This window comes from Cervus canadensis, chromosome 11 (assembly GCF_019320065.1).
Source record: "Cervus canadensis isolate Bull #8, Minnesota chromosome 11, ASM1932006v1, whole genome shotgun sequence".
In the NCBI taxonomy this organism is placed as follows: domain Eukaryota; kingdom Metazoa; phylum Chordata; class Mammalia; order Artiodactyla; family Cervidae; genus Cervus; species Cervus canadensis.
The window spans coordinates 21590769-21612479 of record NC_057396.1 but is presented as its reverse complement, the minus strand read 5'-3'; the positions used below and the strand labels follow the sequence as shown (position 1 = coordinate 21612479).

The following is a 21711-nucleotide window of genomic DNA, read 5'->3' as shown; positions in this document are numbered from 1 at the left end:
TCTGCCTATTTTCTGATCATGTTCTTAGTTTTTTTTATTATTGAGTTATATGAGCTGTTTATATATTTTGGATATTTATCCCTTATCAGACATATCATTTGAAAATATTTCTCCCATTCAATACGTTGTCTTTTAATTTTGCTGATGATATCCTTTGCTATGCAACAGCTTTTAAGTTTAATTAAGTTCCATTTCATTTTTGCTCTTTTCTTCCTTTGCCTGAGGAGTCAGATCCCCCCCAAAAAATTGTTATGAATTTTGATTTGCATTTGCATTGAAATTTGCTATGAAATTTGATTTGCATTATCATATCAAAAGTGTTTGCCTGTTTTCTTCTAGGAGTTTGTTCTAGACTCATGCCATCCAACCATCTCATCCTCTTTTGCCCCCTTCCCTTCATGCCCTCAGTCTGTCCCAGCATGTAACTAATATCCCAACCAAGCACATTTCCAGAATTTTTCTTCATGTTCTTTTTCTGTTCTGTTTAACACATCTTTGCCTTCAGAATTTATATAATTAGAATCATATACAGTGTGTTCTTTCGTGCCAGTCTTCTTTTTCACAATTAAATGTTTTTGAATTTCAATTATATTTTGTTTTTGAAATTCAAATATATTGTTTTATATTATGTTACAATATAAATGTTGTTATGTATAACAATAATTCTTTGATTTTTATTGCTGAGCAATATTTTATTACCTGGATATTATGCAATTTGTTTATCCAATCTCTTATTGATAAACATCTCAATTATTTCCAATTTGGGACTATTATGAATAAAGATACTATGGACATTCTTGTCCAGGTCTTTTTATGGATGCACACTTTTTATTTCTCTCAGCTAAAAACCTGGGAATGGACTGCTAGTTATTTAGAATATGTGTATGTTTAAAACAGAAGAAAGTTTCAGTTTCCCAATGTGGTTTTACCACCTTTTACTTCCAGCAGTAATGTATATGAGTTTGAGCTTCATATCTTTTCCAACACTTAATAAAGTCTTATAAATGTTAGTCATTCTAGAGGGTGGGTAGTAATATCACATAGTAGTTCTAATTTGCATTTCCCTGGTGACTTATGATATGTTGAACACTCATATATCTTACTTTGTAAAGTATGTGTTCAAGTATCTTGCCCATTTTAAAATTGAGCTGTCTTTTTCTTAATAATCTTCAGGCATTCCTTATATATCAGGTTATAAATAATTTTATGAGATATATGTATTGTAAATATGTTCTCCAACTTTGTAGCTTTTCTTAATAGCTTTTTGAGGAACAGAAAATTTTCATTTTGATGAAGCCAATATATCAATTTCTTCTTTTATGTTAAATGTACTTTATGTTCTGTCAAACAAATATTTGCCTGTGTCGAGGTAGAAAAGATACTCTCTCGTGTTGTCTTTTCTCTAGAAGCATTGAAATTTTAGTTTTACATTAAAAATAAATTTATTTATTTATTTTTGACTGTGCTGAGTCTTCGTTGCTGTGCAAGCTTCTCGCTGTGATGGTTTCTCTTGTTGTGGAGCATGGGCCTCGGTGGTTATGCACATGGGCTCAGCAGTTGCAGTTTCCCAGCTCTAGAGCACAGACTGAGTAGTTGTGGCGCACGGGCTAAGTTACTCCACAGCATGTGGGATCTTCCTGGACCAAGGAGCAAACCCGTGTCTCCTACATTGGCAAGCAGATTCTTTACCACTGAGCCACCACAGTGATTTTCCATTTAGATCTTTGGCCAATATGGAATTAGTTGTTACAGATAATATTAAGTATAATACTATAATATTAATATTATGTATATAATATCATAGTCATTGTTTTTATACAAGTATCCATTTTTAATCGTCATTTATTGAAAATACTTTCTCAGTGAATTACATCAGCACTTTTCCGAAAATCAGTTGACTCTGTAAATTTTTTTCTGGACTCTTTTGCCCTGTTGCATGGATATATTTGCCTATCACAAGGTTTCTCAATTTCAGCACTGTTGACATCTTGAGCCAAATAATTCTTTCTTGTGGAGAGGTTTGTTGTCCCTCACATTATGCATGCGTGCTAAGTCACTTCTGATGTGTCTGACTCTCTGTGACCCCATGGACCTGCCAGGTTCCTCTGTCCATGGAATTTTCTGGGTAAGAATACTGGAGTGGGTTGCCACTTGCTACTCCAGGGGATTTTCCCAACCCAGGGATCAAACCCACATCTCTTTCATCTCTTGCATTGGCAGGTAGATTCTTTACCCCTGTACCACCCACCTGACCCCCGCTCAAACCACTCCTCCACAGTGCCAGGTCTCAGGAAGCCACAGCTCAGAGAGCCTGGCTCTCACTATGAGGGAAAATGTTTTATAAAGTAACCCACCCCACACAACAGGGACTTGTAATTTTTGCCCAACTTAGGTGCTGTGTTAGTGTTTTCCTACTCCTCACCCATCCATTCAGCTCTCCGCATAGACTTGCACTATCCCATATGGCAGCTACTAACTAACATGGCTATTAAATTTAAATTCACTAAGATGAAATAAAATTGAAAAGTCAGGTCTGTGTACTAGTCACACTTCAAGTGTGACATGTAGCTACTGTGCGTGTGTGTGTGTGCAGTTATGGCCAATTCTTTGCAACCCCACAGACTACAGCCCGCCAGGCTCCTCTGTCCCAGTGGGATTTTCCAGGCAAGAATACTGGAGTGGGTTGCCATGCCCTCCTCCAGAGGATCTTCCAAACCCAGGGATCAAACATGCATCTCTTGCATCTCCTGCATTGGCAGGCGGGTTCTTCACCACTAACACCACCTGGGAAGCCCCCTGTGCATTATATAATAGGATAGTTGGCAGTGTCCCTGACCTCTCAGCTCATTAGATGCCTCTAGTACCCATTTCCTAATTGTGACAAATAAAAATGTCTCCATGTATTGTCAAATGTCTCCTGGGGGACAAAATTGTCCTTGGGGAGAGTCACTGGCATATCCTTTTGCCAACACCACATGACTTGAAATTACATGGTATAAGGTCTCCAATTTGTTCTTCTTTTTCAAGATTGTATTAGTTATTATAGCTCCTCCACATTTCTATATAGGCATAACTCAGAGATATGTGACTTTAGTTCCAGACCACTGCAACAAAATGACTATCATAATAAAGAAAGTCACATGAATTTTTTGGTTTCCCAGGGCACATTCAAGCTATGTTTACATTATACTATAGACCATTAAGTGTGCAGTAGCATTATTTCTAAAAAAAAAGTATACATATTAATTTTAAAATTCTTAATTGCTAAAAACAATTGTAACCATCATCTCAATTTTCAGTTAGTAGTAACCTTTTTGCAGTAGTAACATCAGAGATCAAATAACAAATATAATAATAATGGAAAACTTTGCCCTATTGTGAGAATTACCAAAATGTGACACAGAGACATGAAGGGAGCCAATGCTCTTGGGAAAATGGCATCAATAGATTTGCTGGATGCAGGGTTGCCACAAATTCAATTTATATAAAAACACAGTATCTGCAAAGCACAATAAAGGGAAGTGTAACAAAATAAGGTATGCTTGTGTAAGTTTTAGAATCAGCTTATCAATTTCTACCAAATAATACCTGCAGAGATTTTGATGAAATTATGTTGAGTCCATAGATCAATTTGGAAAGAATTAGCAATATAACAATTACTGAATCTTCCTATCTGTCTTAGCTTAGGCTGCCTTTATTATTTCATGATATAATAAAAACATCATGGACTTGGTGACCTAAACAGAGGTTTATTTCTCATAACTCTAGAGGCTGTGAAATCCAAGGTCAAAGTGATTTATTCCTGGCACTCACTTCCTGGATTGCATATAACCACTGTCTCACTGCCATTATATAGCCCTTATTACAGACTGGGTGGTTTTAACAAGAGAAATTTATCTTCTTACATTTTTGTAATCTGGAAGTCCAGTATCAAGGTATGCTTAGTTTGTTTCTCCTAAGGCCTCACTCCTTGGTTTGTAGATTGGCTCCTTCTTACTCTGTTTTCACACGACCTTTTCTCTGTACGCACATGTCATCGGTGTCCCTTCCTCTTCTTATGAGGATACTAGTCATATAGGATTAGGGCTCCACTATTACGACCTCATTTATCTTAATTATTTTCTTTAATGCCCTATCTTCAAATACAGTAACACTACAGATTAGAGCCTCAATGTGTAAATTTGAGGGGAACACAATTCATGAGGGTTATCAAATTTCCAAAGTATGTTTTTTTTTTTCAAAAGAAATTTTATTTATTTATTTTAATTGGAGGCTAATCACTTTACAATATTGTGTTGGTTTTTACCATACATCGACATGAATCAGCCATGGGTACACATGTGTTCCCCCATCCTGAACCCCCCTCTGACCTCCCTCCCCACCCCTTCCCTATGGGTTGTCCCAGAGCACCAGCTTTGAGTGCCCTGCTTCATGCATCAAACTTGCACTGGTCATCTATTTTACACATGGTAATATACATGTTTCAATGCTAATCTCTCATATCGCCCCACCCTTGTCTTCTCCCGCATAGTCCAAAAGTCTGTTCTTTACATCTGTGTCTCTTTTGCTGTCTTGCATATAGAGTCATCATTACCATCTTTCTAAATTCCATATATATGCGTTAATATACTGTATTGGTGTTTCTCTTTCTGACTTACTTCACTCTATATAATAGGCTTCAGTTTTGTCCACCTCATTAGAACTGACTCAAACATGTTATTTTTTATAGCTGAGTAGTATTCCATTGTGTCTATGTACCACAACTTCCTTATCCACTTGTCTGCCAATGTATATCTAGGTTGCTTCCAGGTCCTAGTTATTGTAAACAGTGCTGCAATGAACATTGGGGTACATGTGTCTCTTTCAGTTCTGGTTTCCCTGGTGTATATGCTCAGCAGTGGGATTGCTGGGTCATATGGCACTTCAAAATTGATGCTTTTGAACCATGGTGTTGGAGAAGATGCTTGAGAGTCCCTTGGACCGCAAAGAGATCAAACCAGTCAATCCTAAAAGAAATCATTCCTGAATATTCATTGGAAGGAATGATGCTGAAGCTGAAACTCCAATACTTTGGTCACCTGATGTAAAGAACTGACTTATTGCAAAAGACCCTGATGCTGGGAAAGATTGAGGGCAGGAGAAGAAGGGGATGACAGAGGATGAGATGGTTGGATGGCATCACCAACTCAATGGATATGAGTTTGAGCAAGCTCTGGGAGTTGGTGATGGACAGGGAAGACTGGTGTGCTGCAGGCCATGGGGTCGCAAAGAGTTGGATGTGACTGAACAACTGAACTGAACTGAACTGCGAGCAGTTCTAGTTTCAGTTTTTTAAGGAATCTCCACGCTTTTCTCCATTGTGGCTATACTGGTTTGCATTCCCACCAACAGTGTAAGAAGGTTCCCTTTTCTCCACAACTTCTCCAGCATTTATTGTTTGTAGGCTTTTTGATAGCAACCATTCTAACCATCCTGAGATGGTTCCTCATTGTGGTTTTAATTTGCATTTCTCTGATAATGAGTGATGTTGAGAATCTTTTCATGTGTTTGTTAGCCATCTGTATGTTTTCTTTGGAGAAATGTTTATTTAGTTCTTTGGCCCATTTTTTTATTGGGTCATTGATTTTTCTGGTATTAAGCAGAATGAGCTACTTGTATATTAATTGGAAATTAATTAATTGGAGTTGCTTGGAGATTAATTCTTTGTCAGTTGTTTCACCTGCTATTATCTTCTCCCATTCTGATGACTGCCTCTTCATCTTGCTTATAGTTTCCTTTGTTGTGCAAAAGCTTTTAAGTTTAATTAGGTCCCATGTACTTATTTTTTGTTTTTATTTTCATTACTCTGGGAGGTGGGTCATAGAGGATCTTGCTGTGATTTATGTCAGAGTGTTCTGCCTATGTTTTCCTCTAAGAGTTTTATAGCTTCTGGTCTTACATTTAGATCTTTAATCCATTTTGAGTTTATTTTTGTGTATGGTGTTAGGAAGTGTTCTAGTTTCATTCTTTTACAGGTGGTTGACCAGTTTTCTCCATTGTATATTTTTGCTTCCTTTGTCAAAGATAAGGTGTCTTTAGGTTTGTGGGTTTATAGCTGGGCTTTCTGTTTTGTTCCATTGATCTATATTTCTGTCTTTGTGCCAGTACCATACTGTCTTGATAACTGTAACTTTGTAGTATAGTCTGTAGTCAGGCAGGTTGATTCCCCCAGTTCCATTCTTTTTTCTCAAGATTGCTTTGGCTATTTGAGTTTTTTTGTGTTCCATACAAATTGTGAAAATATTTGTTCTAGTTCTGTGAAAAATACCATTGGTAGCTTGATAGGGATTGCATTGAATCTATAGATTGCTTGGGTGGTATACTCATTTTCACTGTATTGATTCTTCCAACCCACAAACTTGGTATATTTCTCCATCTAATTGTGTCATCTTTGATTTCTTTCATCAGTGTTTTACAGTTTTCTATATATAGGTTTTTTGTTTCTTTAGGTAAATTTATTCCTAAGTATTTTATTCTTTTCATTGCAATGGTGAATGTGATTGTTCCCTTAATTTCTCTTTCTGCTTTCTCATTGTTAGTGTATAGGAATGCAAGGGATTTCTGTGTGTTAATTTTATATCCTGCAACTTTACTATATTCATTGATTAGCTATAGTAATTTTCTGGTGGAGTCTTTAGGGTTTTCTATGTAAAGGATCATGTCATCTGCAAACAGTGAGAGTTTTACTTCTTCTTGTCTTATCTGAATTCCTTTTATTTTTTTCTTATCTGATTGCTGTGGCTATCAGCAAACATTCCAAATCTATGTTTAATAGCAGTGGTGAGCATGGGCACCCTTGTCTTATTCCTGATTTTAGAGGAAATGCTTTCAATTTTTCACCATTGAGGATAATGTTTGCTGTGGGTTTGTCATATATGGCTTTATTATGTTGAGATACATTCCTTCTATGCCTGGTTTCAATGAGCCAGAGTTTTGGCTTTGCTATTTTCTTTCTTTTGTCTGTTTTCTATTTCATTGTCTTATTCTCTTATCTTTATTATTTCCTTCCTTACACTTACTTTGAGTTTATTTTGCTCTTCTTTGTTGACTATCTTACAGTCTTACAGTGGAACATTAGATCATTGATTTAAGACCTTTTTCCTTTTTCTAACACGAGCATTTAAAACCATACATTTCCTCTCAGCACAGTATAAATGGCATTGTACAAATTTTGACATACTGTGGATTTACTATTTTTCAGTTTTAAATATTTTCTAATATCTCTTGTGATTTCTTTCTTGAGCCATATATCATTTAAAATGAGTTGCTGGTTTAAAATTTTTGGATGTTTTCTAAATTTTTTACTGCTTTTGATTTCTAGTTCTTGTTTTGGCCAAAGAACATACCTTGTATGATTATAATAATTTCATTTTAATTGAGAGTTTTTTTAATGCATAGCATATGATATATTGTTGTGAAAGCACCTCTAGAAAGGAATGTGTATTCTCTGGTTGGATGTAGCAGTCTATGAACATCAATTAGATCAAGGTGGTTGACAGTATGTTTAGATTATATTTTTGCTGATTTTTGGGAGGGAGTCTCTTGTTCTACCTCTTCCTACAAGATGTTAAAATCTCCTACCATTATTGTAGAATTGTCTGTTTCTCCATTTTGTTCTTTCAACTTTTGTTACATGTATTTCTGAAGCTCTGTTATTAGGCTCATACCCATTTATGATTATTATATGTTTCCCTGATGACTCAGATGGTAAAGGATCTGCCTGCAATGCAGGAAACCTGGGTTCAGTCCCTGGGTTGGGAAGATCCCCTGGAGAAGGAAATGGCTACCCACCCTAGAATTCTTGCCTGGAGAATTCCATGGACAGAGGAGCCTGGTGGGTTATACTCCACGGTGGCCAAGAGTCAGACATGACTGGATAACTCATACTTTCACGGCTTCCTGATTAGTTGATGCTTTCACCAGTATAAAATGTTATAAGATCTATTTTGTCCAATATTAATAGCCACTCTAGCCTTCCTATGGTTATTTTGCAGGATGTCTTTCATCATCTGGGCCTGCTATAATAGAATACCATAGACTAGGTGGCTTATAAACAACCAAAACCTATTTCTTAGTTTTAAAGGATCAATGTCCAGATCAGGGTGCCAACATGGTCAAGTTTTGGTGAAGGCCCTCTTCTGGGTGGCAAGACTACTTGTATCCTTATATAGTTGAAAGAGGACTAGAAAGTGCTCTACAGCCTCTTTTATAAGGGCACTAATTTCATTCATGACAGTGCTACCATCATGACTTAATTACTTTCCCAGAGGTCCCACTTCCCAATACCATTACACTGGGGGTAAAGATTTCAACATATGAATTTTAAAGGGGACAAAAACATTTAGTCCATTGCACATGGTATATTGGTATATCTCTTCTTTTTCCATCCATTTATATATGTTTTTATATTTAAAGTACATCTCTTGTGTAAAGCTTAGTTGGGTTTTGCTTTTAATTACATTTTGTTAATTTATGTCTTTGATTGTTATGTTTGCTCCATTAACATTTTAAGTAATTATTGATACGGTTGGATTTAGGTCTCTCATGTTATTATTTGCTTTCTATATTTGTCTCATTTACTGTTCTTTATTTTCTGCCTTCTTTTTCAGGTTTTTACTTTTAAAATTCCTGTTTAAGATTACCTGTTGGCTTTTTGAGCTACTAGGGAAGCATATGAATGTTCAAACCATCAGACAATTGCACTCATCTCCCATGTTAGTAAGGTCATGCTTAAAATCTTGCATTCTAGGTTTCAACATTACATGAACCAAGAGCTTCCAATTATTGAAGCTGGGCTTAGAAAAGGCAGAGGAACCAGAAATCAAATTGCCAGCATTTGTTGGCTCATAGAGGAAGCGAGAGAATTCAAGAAAAACATCTACCTCTGTTTCATTGACTACACTAAAGCCTTTGATTGTGTGGATCATAACAAACTGTGGAAAGCTCTTAAACAGATGAGAATAACAGACCATCTCACCTGTCTCCTGAGAAACCTGTATGTGGGTCAAGATGCAACAGTTAGAACCCTGTATAGAACAACTGGTTGGTTTAGGATTGATAAAGGAGTATGTCAGGGCTGTCTGTTGTCACTCTGTTTATTTAACCTATATTCTGAACACATCATGAGAAATGCCAGGCTAGATGAGTTACAAGCTGGAATCAAGATAGGCGGGAGAAACATCAACAACCTCAGATATGCAGATGATACCACTCTAGTGGCAGAAAGCAAAGAGGAACTAAAGAACCTTTTGATGAGGGTGAAAGAGGAGAGTGGGGAAAAAATGGCTTAAAACTGAATATTAAAAAAGCTAAGATCCCAGCGTCCGGCCCCACTCTTGCAGAGTTCATGGAGAAACCAAGCACCGCACTTGGAGAGTTGGGAGAACTCAGGTTTATTACGATGTGGGCCCAGAGGAGTTAACACTTCCAGCTCTGAGCCTGGAACAAAGGAGTTACAGAGTTTTAATAGACAGTGCATGATACCAGACTTTAGTGGGCAGTGTTAACTGTTAACAGGTTAGTTCAAACTAGGGGTTTCATGCACGTGGGACCAGCAGGTTAGGACACATCAGAGGGGATGCCTGACCTTTACACAAATAAACATTGTTAAGCAGGATTACAGGGCCTGGGTAATTGACAAGGGTGAGTGAGGTAAGGTTCAGCTCCTAGTATTGTTATAAGTTTCTGTTTTCCCCAAAACAATGTAACTTACATGACTTTGCAAGGAGTTAGCTGAGTTGCAGAAGCAGAAGGAGCATGAGGTTATTTCTGCTGCTGCTGCTGCTGCTAAGTCACTTCAGTCGTGTCTGACTCTACGTGACCCCATAGACGGCAGCCCACCAGGCTCCGCCGTCCCTGGGAGGTTATTTCTAGCGGGGTGCAAATTTTTAAATATTCCTCTTCACCACTACTTCATAGCAAATAGAAGGGGAAAAAGTGGAAGCAGTGACAGATTTCCTCTTCTTGGGCTCTGAAATCACTGTGGATGGTGACTGCAGTCATAAAATCAGAAGACGATTGCTTCTTTGCAGGAAAGTTGTGACAAACCTAGACAGTGTGTTGAAAAGTAGAGCCATCACTCTGCCAACAAAGGTCCGTATAGTCAAGGCTATGGTCATCCCAGTGGTCGTGTACGGTTGTGAGAGCTGGACCATAAAGAAGGCAGAGCACCAAAGAATTGATGGTTTTGAACGGTGGTGCTGGAGAAGACTCCTAAAAGTCCCTTGGACAACAAGGAGATCAAACCAGTTAATCTTAAAGGAAATCTTCCCTGAATACTCATTGGAAGGATTGATGCTGAAGCTGAAACTCCAGCATTTTGGTCTCCTGATTTGAACAGCTGGCTCATTGGAAAAGTCCCTGATGCTGGGAAAGATTGAGGGCAGAAGAGGGCGTCAGAGGATGAGATGGGTGGATGGTATCACCAACACAGTGGACATGAACTTGGGCAAAATCCTGGAGATGGTGAGGGACAGGAAGGCCTGGTGTTCTGCAGTCCATGGGGTCACAGAGTCATGGGGGACATGACTGAGCAACTGAACAACAATTGACATTTTAGCTATGCCTTTTACTTAATTTTCTTAGTGATTGCACTAGGGATTAAAATATCCATTGTTAACTTTCCACAGTCCACTTTTAGAGTTAGGACTGTTTCTTCCCATGAAATGTAGTAACTTTGTAATCACTTAGTTCCATTTATTAGCTCCTGTTATTGTCGTATGTATTCTATCTACACGTATTATATACACTATAATAAAATATTATACTTTTTCCTTTACATAAATATGTAGCATGTTATAAAGCCAATTCAATTAGTCTTTTATTTCAAATACTGAATGTTTTAAATTCTAAATTTTTCATTTTGGTCTTGTTTATATTTTGTTATCTGTTGGGGTTTTCTAATTTTTTATTGTTTGTTTTCCTTTACTTAATTGAACATTAATCTGATAATTCTAACATCTTGATCTTAACTGTCTTTTGAGAATGGGTCACATTTTCCTGGTTCTTTATATATTGAGTAATTTTTTATTGTATGCTGCACATTGTTATTTCGTTCAGACTAGATTCTGTTACATCTAAAAGGAAGAAAAGATGTGTGTGTCAACGTTTTTGTTTTAGCAGTACAATTAATTTGATTAAATTCAAACTTTAAACTATTTCCTCTGGGGTGGGTAACAGCTCAAAGCTCAGCTGATTTTTTTCATCCTTTTTGAGGTGCTCTGTGTCTATGGCAGAAGAGTCAGTCAGAGACTTGGGCAGAGTCTACACAAGAACCCAGGGATACTCTACTTTTCTCCTTTTCACAATTCCCTTTCTCACTTTTGAGTGGCTGTATTTAAATATCCAAAGCTCTAGTTTATGGCTCATCAGTCCAGGAATCTGATTGGTTTCCTATAAGTGCTTCAACCACCCAATGTCATGCTGAAATTATAGCCTGTTGTTAGAATAATGCTGCCTAAATGGGGTACACACCCTTTCTCAGAACTTTCTTTCAAGTTTTGATTCCTTTTTAAGACCTATATTTAATGCTCAGATCCTTCAAGTGGTTGTTTTTTGTCCAGAGTTTATAGTTGTTATCTCCTGGACGGTAGATTTGTTAAGATTTTATTCCTCAGGGTCAAAAGCAGTGCTCTTGATTGCTACATTTTTTCTTTTTTTGGATTGCTACACTTTTATTTAGGTTTATTTTAAAAGTCAAGGACTTCCCTCGTGGTTCAGTGTTTAAGAATCCATCTGCCAATGCAAGACATACGGGTTGGATCTCTGGTCCGGGAAGATCCCACATGCCATAGGGCAGCTAAGTCACGTGGCACAACTCCAGAGACCGTGCTCCTAAAGCCTAGAGTCTGTTCTCCCTAACAATGGAAGCGACCACAATGAGAAGCTGATGCACTGCAACTGGAGAGTGGTCCCTGCTCACTGCAACTAGAGAAAGCCGGAACCTGGCAAGGAAGATCCAGTGCAACGAAAAAAAGTCAACACTGTATCAGTAATACAGAAGGAAAGCATCACTTGCTGTGAACTGAATATAATCATAAAATAGTGATTCATTATTATTAATTTTTCAAACCTGAAAGTAGAAATAGAGAAGAACTATAATAATAAATAAAAATTTTAAATATAAATTCTTTGGTGAGAAAAATAAAACTGCTTTTAATGTCATTTGTAAAAGAGACAATAGCTCTCGTAGCTTAGTTTAAGATAAAGATATCTCACATCCTTGAATGGTTCAGTTTTTTAGATTTTACCAATAGAGATTCCCAACTAAAACGTGAACAAGAATGGAAAAGGGAAAAGATGTACCATAGTTTTTCTAATATGACTAAATACAGCTAGCCAAGAAAGGAAACAAAAATGTCACTCTAACAAACTTCTGCTTCAAGAAATCTCTAGAATCTGCTCTGAATGTGAATACTTACTCAGTAATGTCTGCAGGCTAATGGAGTAGGGGCTCTTTACCCTATCTAGTTTGAACAATGCATATTTAGCATTTGTAAAAATAAAAACTTTTTCAACTGTCAGTTCATGTTACAGTATTTTCATGTTCATCAGATGAGCTCAGAACCAGCTCATTCAGAAACAAATCACAGCATTGGTTTGCCCTCTGCCCATTTTCCTTGACTTGCCATCAAAATAATGAGATTTAGCATAAAATAAGTTACTAGGATCACTGCTCATCTTTTTATGAAGTTGAGGGAACAAAAATTGAGAATCCTCTTCTTCAAATAACAAGACTGATAATTTTATCTTTAATTTTGCCTGCATGGGCGGGCTTTCTACTTGTGGCACACTAGCCTAGTTACTCCCTGGCATGTGGGATCTCAGTTCCCCAATGAGGGACTGAACTTGCAGCCCCTGCACTGGAAGGCAGATTCTTTTTTTTTTTTTTGGAAGGCAGATTCTTAACCTGAGGACCACTGAAGTCCCAACATAACTAACAATTTTAAGTGGAAATACTTTCCCAAAGCTTTTCACCCCTTAGTACAAGAGTTCCTTGATTTACAGAGAACATCTCTCTAATCTGGTGGCCCCAGAAGACAACACATGAACCCCCTGAAGCCGCTGACACCCATTCTATAGTGCTGCAGAAAAAACGGCTGGGTTCCAGACAGTCTATTCAGCACCCTGTTCCTTTGGTTTTAAGCTGCTTGCTATGTGGATTACTCTGGAGAGGTGTTTGAGACAGTAAGTACAACAACAAATTGTTTCAGAGCTTCCAGTGTTCTTACCTTTGCTTCCTCAGGTCTGAAATTCTAAACCTTCCTCTCCAACAGGAGCTGAAAAGTGTTAGTTGCTCAGTTGTGTCTGACTCTTTGTGACCCTTTGAACTGTAGTCCTCCAAGCTTCTTAGTCCATGGGGTTCTCCAGGCAAGAATACTGGAATGGGTTGTCATGCCCTCCTCCAGGGGACTTTCCTGACCCAGGGATCAAACCCAGGTCTTCTGCATTGCAGGCAGATTCCTTACTGTCTGAGCCACCAGTGAACCCCTGGGGCTGAAAGCCCCATTTAATTTCTGCCCTTAGCTTTTACCCGAGGCAGAGACCATATATTTATCCACCCTCCCCCCAACTCCACAATGTCTCCACCTCTTCAGAGATGGCCTCGAGGCCATCTAGGCCTTGCCAATAAAGTTAGCTTACAAAAGTGAAAGAGTTACAGCCCCTTAAGGGCATGGGACTCCAGGCAGGGAATTCATTCACTCTAGGCTACCCTCTAGCTGTGAATGATACATGCGCAGAAATACTTCGGAAAATACTATGGTTAAGATTCTCTAGGATCACTGCTTAAATTAAGTTCAGGTTAAAATGCTCCATAAGTAGACAGAATATATCATTTATCACCCAAACCTATACTTTTGAGAAAGGTGGAGCTACTAACAATCATGCTTGGAAAGTAGGGTTAAACTAGAATTGCACCAGCAATCTGGGACCTGTGGTTACCCCAACAGTAAATGGTCTTCTGCGTGCCAAGATCCCCATTGTCTTTCTCAACTCAAATAGCACCTCCTCAGAGAACTCTTTGAAGGCTTTTTCTCTTAATTGTTCATCTTTCACAGGTACGGTTTCTCTAAACCAGAATCCTCTTATATCTCACCTCAGTCTATAGAGAGACAGATTGCTTAGCTTAGAATCCTGTCTCTACCTTTATTAGTAGAGTTTTTGGGCAAATAAACCTTTCTGTGGTGGTTTACTCACTTGTGAAGCAGGTATTAAAAAAAAAAGAACAATCGAACTTACTTGGGAGGATGAAATGAGTAATACATGCAAAGCACTCAGAATATCACCTAGTCCATAAGTGCTCAGTAAAGTTAGCTATCACTTCCTCTAAAAATGCCCCCCACTTCGAGAGTCAAGTATCTGATCATTTAAAAAATACAAGCAAAATTGTATTTGTCATTTCTGCCTCATCCATTCTTTCCATTCTGATATTTTGAGGAGGAATATTTTTTACTTTAATAGTGATCCTGAGTGAAAAAAAATTAAGTCATCTGGAGCCCAAATTTATGTCACAGTACTTGCTGCATTATAGAAGTTTCTATTTGCTTTTCCTGGGTGGTAGCTTTCTGGTTTTTATTCCAAGTCATGTTTTTGTCTTCTGTAGCAACGTGCCACATGTAGCAACGTCCCATATGTGGACAAAGTAGGTCCCTCCCGTCATTTCAGCAAACAAAGTGTGTAGCAGCCATAAAGCCACCTGTTATGCCCTGAGGGGAATTTTGGGCAGAGAAAGGATTCTGGCCCTCCATAGCACACATGTTGTTGTTCAGTCGCTAAGTGGTGTCCAACTTGTTTGTGACCGCATGGACGGCAGCACACCAGGCTCCTCGCTCCTCCACTATTTCCAGAGTTTGCTCAAATTCATGTCACTGAGTGAGTCGGTGATACTATCTAACCATCTCAATCTCTGCCGCCCCCTTCTCTTTCTGCCTTCAATCTTTCCTAGCATCATTTCCTAGGGTCTTTTCCAATGAGATGGCTCTTCACATCAGGTGGCCAATGTACTGGTGCTTCAGTTCTAGCACCAGTCCTTCCAAAGAATATTCAGGGTTGATTTCCTTTAGGATTGACTGGTTTGATCTTACAGTCCAAGGGACTCTGAAGAGTCTTCTACAGCACCACAATTGGAAAGCATCAGTTTTTTGGTGCTCAGTCATCACAGTCCAACTCTCACGTCTGTACATGACTACTGGAAAAACCGTAACTTTGACTATATGGACATTTGTCAGCAAAGTGATGTCTCTGCTTTTATAATACAGTTTAGGCTTGTCAGAGCTTTCCTTCCAAGGAGCAAGTTTCTTAGTTTCATGGTTGTAGTCATTATCCACAATGATTTTGGAGCCCAAGAAAATAAAATGTCACTGCTTCCACTTTTTCCTCTGCCATGAAGTGATGGGACCAGGTGCCATGATCTTAGTTTTTTGAATGTTGAGTTTCAAGCCAGCTTTTTCACTGTCCTCTTTCACCCTCATCAAGGGACAATTTAATACTTCACTTTCTGCCTTTAGACTGGTATCATCTGCATATTTGAAGTTGTTGATAAGATGCATATCAAAGGAATAATTTCAGTAAGCCCAGACTCTTACATCTTTCCTACATAGAAAAATACTAAAATCATCTTGAGATGTCTTTTTTTGTGATTAGCAATAATCTTTCAATGATTGACTACTTTTTCCTTTTCACAAAAACTCCTAAATACCCTTTTCCCTTATGGCCTTGGAACAATTCCTTAGAACATGGCTGTATCCTAGGCTATAGCCCTCATTAAAGCCACAGAATTAAACACAATTCTCAACTGCACCTGTGTGTTTTGTTTTTCAGTCAACCCACAGAAGTCTTTTGCTAAAAGAGCTAAAAGGGAAAATATTTTACAATGTAGACTTGCTAAAATCTAAAATCTGGATTTTTGGCACATCCTACATAAAATGGAATGGTAATTTTTGTTTATCTTGAAGATAGTCAACTTACAATTTCTACTTATTAGGAAAGAATGCCTTATCAATCACATAATAGTTTTATTTTCTGTAAATTTGAGACTTTGTCAGTTTTTTCAGGACCACAGAAATGCTATTAGAGAATGAGGATGGTATGCTTTTGAGCTTTATTTTTTGATTAGTGTACTTCTGATCTTTTGTTGTTATAGAACATACATAAAATGATTTAATGAATACTCACATATCTACCACTTGACTTAGGAAAATAGAACATTATCAGTATCTTTGAAGGACCTTATATGACTCTTCCCCCTCCCATCTCTTCCGTCACGGCTTCTATTCTGAATTTTGGGTTTATAGTGTTCTTGCTTTTATTTGTAGCTTTTCCATAGACAAAATATTAACATTTTAAAACTTTGTATAAATGGAGTCATGTTGTGTGTTATCATCTGTGCTTTGCTTTTCATCCCACAAGACTATGATCCTGAGCTTCATTCATGTTATTGCATGGCTCACATTCACTCCTTTTTGATGTTGTATGATGGTCCACTGAATGTCTATACAAGATTTGAGCAATTTATATACTTATATATTGTTGATTTATTTAGGTTGTTTCCTGTTTTGTGTGCTGTTGAAAGTGTTATGAACATTTTTGGACATATATTTTGGTAAAAATGGTCAAGAATCTTTCTAGGATACTTACTTAGGGGAGGAATTGTTGGCCATGAGCCATGCATGACTTCAAAGTTTAGTTGTTGTTATTTAATTGCTAAGTTGTGTCCAACTCTCTGCCACCCCACGGACTGTAGCCTGCCAGGCTCCTCTGTCCATGGGATTTCCCAGGCAAGAATACTGGAGTGGGATGTTTTCTTCCCCAAGGGATCTTTCTGACCCGGAGATCACACCTGTGACTCCGGCATCGGCAGATGGATTCTTTACCGCTGAGCCACTGCTGCTGCTGCTGCTAGGTCGCTTCAGTCGTGTCTGACTCTGTGCGACCCCATGGACTGTGGCCCACCAGGCTCCTCCGTCCATGGGGTTTTCCAGGCAAGAGTACTGGAGTGGGTTGCCATTGCCTTCTCCGGCTGAGCCACTAGCGAAGTCCAATTTTAGTAGCTAATGTCAAAGTGTTTTCCAAAGTGGTTGTGCTATTTTACACTACCAAAGTGTTCTTCCACTGCTCTGCATTGTCACCAATGCTTGTTAATGTGGACTTAAAGTATTTTGTCAGTTGAATACATGAAATGATGTATTTATGGTCTTAATTCATGTGCTCCTGATTACCAGTGAGTTTAGCACCTTTAAAAATTTATTTATTTCTGGTCAAGCCCTGCATGGCATGTAGAATCTTACTTACCAACCAGAGATGGAATTTGCACCCCCAGCAGAAGAAGCACCCACCAGGGAGTGCTTTTTGCACTCAGCTCCTTTTTGTATGTTTGTATTTCCTTTTCTGTGAAATGCCTTACTTAGGCCTTTAGCATTTTTTTTTCTATTACATTGTATTTTAATTTGTAAGAGTTTTTCACTTAATTTACTTATCTTTAATTAAAGTAAAGTTGATTTACAATGTATTAGTTTCAGGTTTACAGCATAGTAATTCAGTATTTTAATAGACTGCACTCCATTTAAAGTTATTACAACAAAGGATTACTCTCCAAAATATACAAGCAGCTCATCCAATCAAAAGGTGGGCAGAAGATCTGAACAGACATTTCTCCAAAGACATACAAATAGCTAACAAACACATGAAAAGATGCTCAATATCACTTATTATTAGAGAAATGCAAATCTAAACTACAGTGGTGTCACCTCGCACTGGTCAGAATGGTCATCATCAAAAAATCTACAAACAATAAATGCTGGAGAGGGTGTGAAATAAAGGCAACCCTCTTGAACTGTTGGTGGGAATGTAAACTGACACAGCCACTATAGAGAACACTATAGAGATTCCTAAAGAAACCAGGAATAAAACTACCATATGATCCAACAATCCCACTACTAGGCATGTACCCTGAGGATACCATAAATGAAAAAGACATATGTACCCCAATGTTCACTGCAGCACTATTTACAATAGCTAGGACATGGAAGCAACCTAGATGTCCATCAACAGATGAATGAATTAAGAGGTTGTGATGCTTATATACAACGGAATATTTCTTAGCCATAAAAAGGAACACATTTGAGTCAGTTCTAATCAGGTAGATGAACCTATTATACAGTGTGAATTAATTTAGAGAAACAAATATCTATAAAGGCATATATATGGAATCTAGAAAGATGGTACTGATGAACCTATTTGGAAGGCAGCAGTGGAGACGCAGACATAGAGAAAAGACTTGTGGACCTGTGGGGGAAGGAGAGGGAAGGACGAATTGACAGAGTAACAGTGAAACAAATATATTACCACATGTAAAATAGCCATGGGAATTTGCATATGATGCAGGGATCTCAAACCTAGTGTTCTGTGACAACCTAGAGGGGTGGGATGGGATGAGAGGTGGAAAGTAGGTTCAAGAGGGAGGAGACATATGTACACCTATGACTGATTCATGTCAATGTATAGTAGAAACACAATACTGTAATTATCTTCCAATTAAAAATATAATTAAAAAATCATAAAAGAGTAATTACAAAATAACGGCAATATTTCCCTGTTGTATAATATATCCTTGTTGCTTATTTATTTTATACATAGTAGTCTTTATCTCTTAATTCCCTACCCCTATCTTGCCCCTCTTTTCTTCCCTCTCTCCACTGGCAACACTAGATTTGTTCTCTATATCTGAATGTTTGTTTTGTCACATTCATTATTTTTTAGATTCCACATTATGTAGAATATTTGTCTTTGATATATCATTTTTCATGCAGTTTAAATATGTGATTCTCAAATGGAGGAGAAATTGCCCCTTAGGAAACATTTGGCAATGTCTGGAGACATTTTTAACGGTCACACAACTTGGCAGGGGAAGCATGTAATAGGTTGAGATCAGAGACGATACTAAAACATCCTATAAAGCACAGCCTCCACAGTAAAGAATTATCAGGCCTAATATGTTAATCATGTCAAACTAGAGATTTGTCCTAGATGCCAATATGTTATCAATTGTATGTGTTGTAAATATTTTTCCCAGTTTGTTGGTATCTTCATTTTTCCTGTGGTACTTTTTGATGATAAGAAATTCTTAATTTTAATATATTTAAGCTATCGATCTTTTCTTTTATGGACTATGCTTTTGTCTTTGATTTAATAAAGTTCTCCAGGCTTTAAGGATAGAGATGTTCCAATGAAATGTTCCATAAGTTTTAAATTTTGCTTTTTTATATTTAAGCCTTTGATTACACCTGTTTATAACCTACGAGTCCAAAACTAACTTTTATATGAAGAAATGAGGGCTATTTATTTAAAATCCATCTTATCCCCACTGGGTTACAATGCTGTCAAAACTGAAGTTTGCAAAAATGGGCTTATTTCTAGTTGTCTCTTTTTACCTTTTTATCTGGAGGCTAAAGTTGTTTTTACTTTCTAATAAAAGAAAAATTGAATCCCAAGAGTTTAAGGTTTTCATGAATTTCATGAAAGTAGATTTTAGAAGCTTTTTTAAAAGGTGTTTCTCTGTCTTTTCTAGAGATACAAAAAGAAGGGAATTTGATGTTATTTTGAATACCAAGACCAAATACTTCTCAAATTATTATAAAATGAACTCATTAATTTCACTGAAAGTTGTTTCACTTCTCCACAAACTACACTGTCTACAGTATACATTTCACAGAGGTTGGAAACCCATTTATTGTCTGGCAAAATGAGAGCCTTTCCTCAAATATTTTTTAACATCTATATTTAACCTTATACATCATCCAACTCTTTTATCTAGGGGTTGTAACAGAAATATCCATTTTCTTTCCTCCATAGTAAGAAAGACCATTTCCTAACTGCTGAGAAGCTGGCTCTTAAGGACATTCCCGACCAGATCATTCCTGGAAAGGAATCCATCGCTCAAAGAACATTCACACCTGTCAATCAACCTCAGCCATCAGCTTTCAAATCCAGTTGCTCTGAAGCCAGTGGGAAAACTATTCACAGGGTGAAGCAGAGACGAAATATATGTAAACATCTTTGTTTCCTTTTCTCTTTTTTAACGTTTCCCCTTCATTCTCATTTAGGCCACACAAGCTCCAAACTAGTATTCAATAACACTGAAGTGGGATCATTTTATTAAAAGAAACTATACCTTGGAATTGAGGTAAGTCAGAAGCAGAAATATAAATACACTGATTCAGAAAATAATTCAGCATTGGGACAAAAACTTTTCCAGGAAAGAAACATTTTTTTCAATTTTTTCCTTTGGGAAAATACTCTGGAAATGATTCCCTTTTTAAACAAGTATTTGCTACTGCTTGTTACTCTTTTTTTCTTGAATATTCTTGAAATGATTATCAACTAATAATGCAATTAATCTGGAGCTTCAAGTATAGGTTTAAGGGAAAATGAGAAGGGGTTTTCTGTAGTGACAGCACTTTCCATGATACCTACTTTTGATATCTGATCACCATAAAGATTGACAACTCATGGCAAAGCAATGATGTACAGTGGTCATTAAATACTCTGGTTGGACAGGGTGTCTCTAGCTGATTACCATGTCTGGGATCAGGTGGCAGTTAAACCCAAGGGTGCTAAGAGGATTTACCACACATACAGCTCTCAGATTCTATCAAATTTGTTACATCTGGAGCACTGTTTAGAACCATGTAGCAGAGAGACATTTACTCAAAACTCAAAAGAGACCTCTATTTACCAAATGGCTGTACATACGTCTTTCAGATACAGGAGTATAGATCTCTGGTGGTCTTATAAGGAAATTTTCATAAACAAGATTTGTAAGTTTCCAGCTCATTTAAACACATTAAACAAGCAATTTCCTAAAAATTGCAAAGGCAAATAGGAGCTGCTCTAGGAGCAATGTAGAAGTATGCAATGCTGCAAGTAAACTGGACTGAGAAATCAGTTTGTTTTGCAGGGACATCCTCCCCTCCAAGTTGAGGCCAGGAACACAGGATTATACATGAGGGGAAAAAAAAGACGAAGCCACAAGCATAAAAAGTCCTACAGCCATCAGACATAAACACACAGCCTGTTTTATGTGGAAGATTAAGGATCACGCTGCGAGTTTTTACCTGCCAGGCAAAGGGGACCCCCTGAATCTCCAGTTGAAGGAAGTAGCAGCAGTCATGGCCCATGCTCCTGAGAATAATCGGGTCTCCCATGGGAGCTGCACCTGATCTGTACCTGTTTACTTTTGCCTCAAACTGCTCACATGCAGACTAGGAAGGCCTGCAGCTGAAAACATCACAATCACATGGACAACAATGCCAGGAGCACAGGAAAGGCCATCATCCACATAAAATTCACACTGAAGGTGCTGCCCAAGGGCTTAGACCAGGGCAACGATATAAGCTGTGAGCCCTAAAAGAGATCCTTCCCTACCCAGCCTCCACACAGATTTGGAACAGCCAAGTGGTACATGTGAATGTGAAGTAGGGTTTAGCAGTTTCCATTTCCACTAAATTGTTGAAAATAAACTGAGGGCACCTTAGCTCTTTATATGCCATCATATATATCCGGCTCAAGCTTAACAAAACACTATGAAATTTTAGTCTGAACGTCAGAAAATCTAAAATGGGACAACGCGGCGATTCTTGCTCCCCACGCCCAGGTCGGTGTCAGGGTACCTCCCCG

At 37.8% G+C, this 21711-nt stretch overlaps 1 long non-coding RNA gene across 1 annotated transcript; it reads left to right on the top strand.

Moving 5' to 3' along the window:
- Positions 1-356: 356 nt before the first annotated feature.
- On the top strand, positions 357-15012 carry LOC122450224. The gene is made up of 3 exons (XR_006272085.1): positions 357-421; positions 9594-9596; positions 14997-15012. It is a non-coding gene; the product is annotated as an uncharacterized LOC122450224 (long non-coding RNA).
- Positions 15013-21711: the final 6699 nt, after the last annotated feature.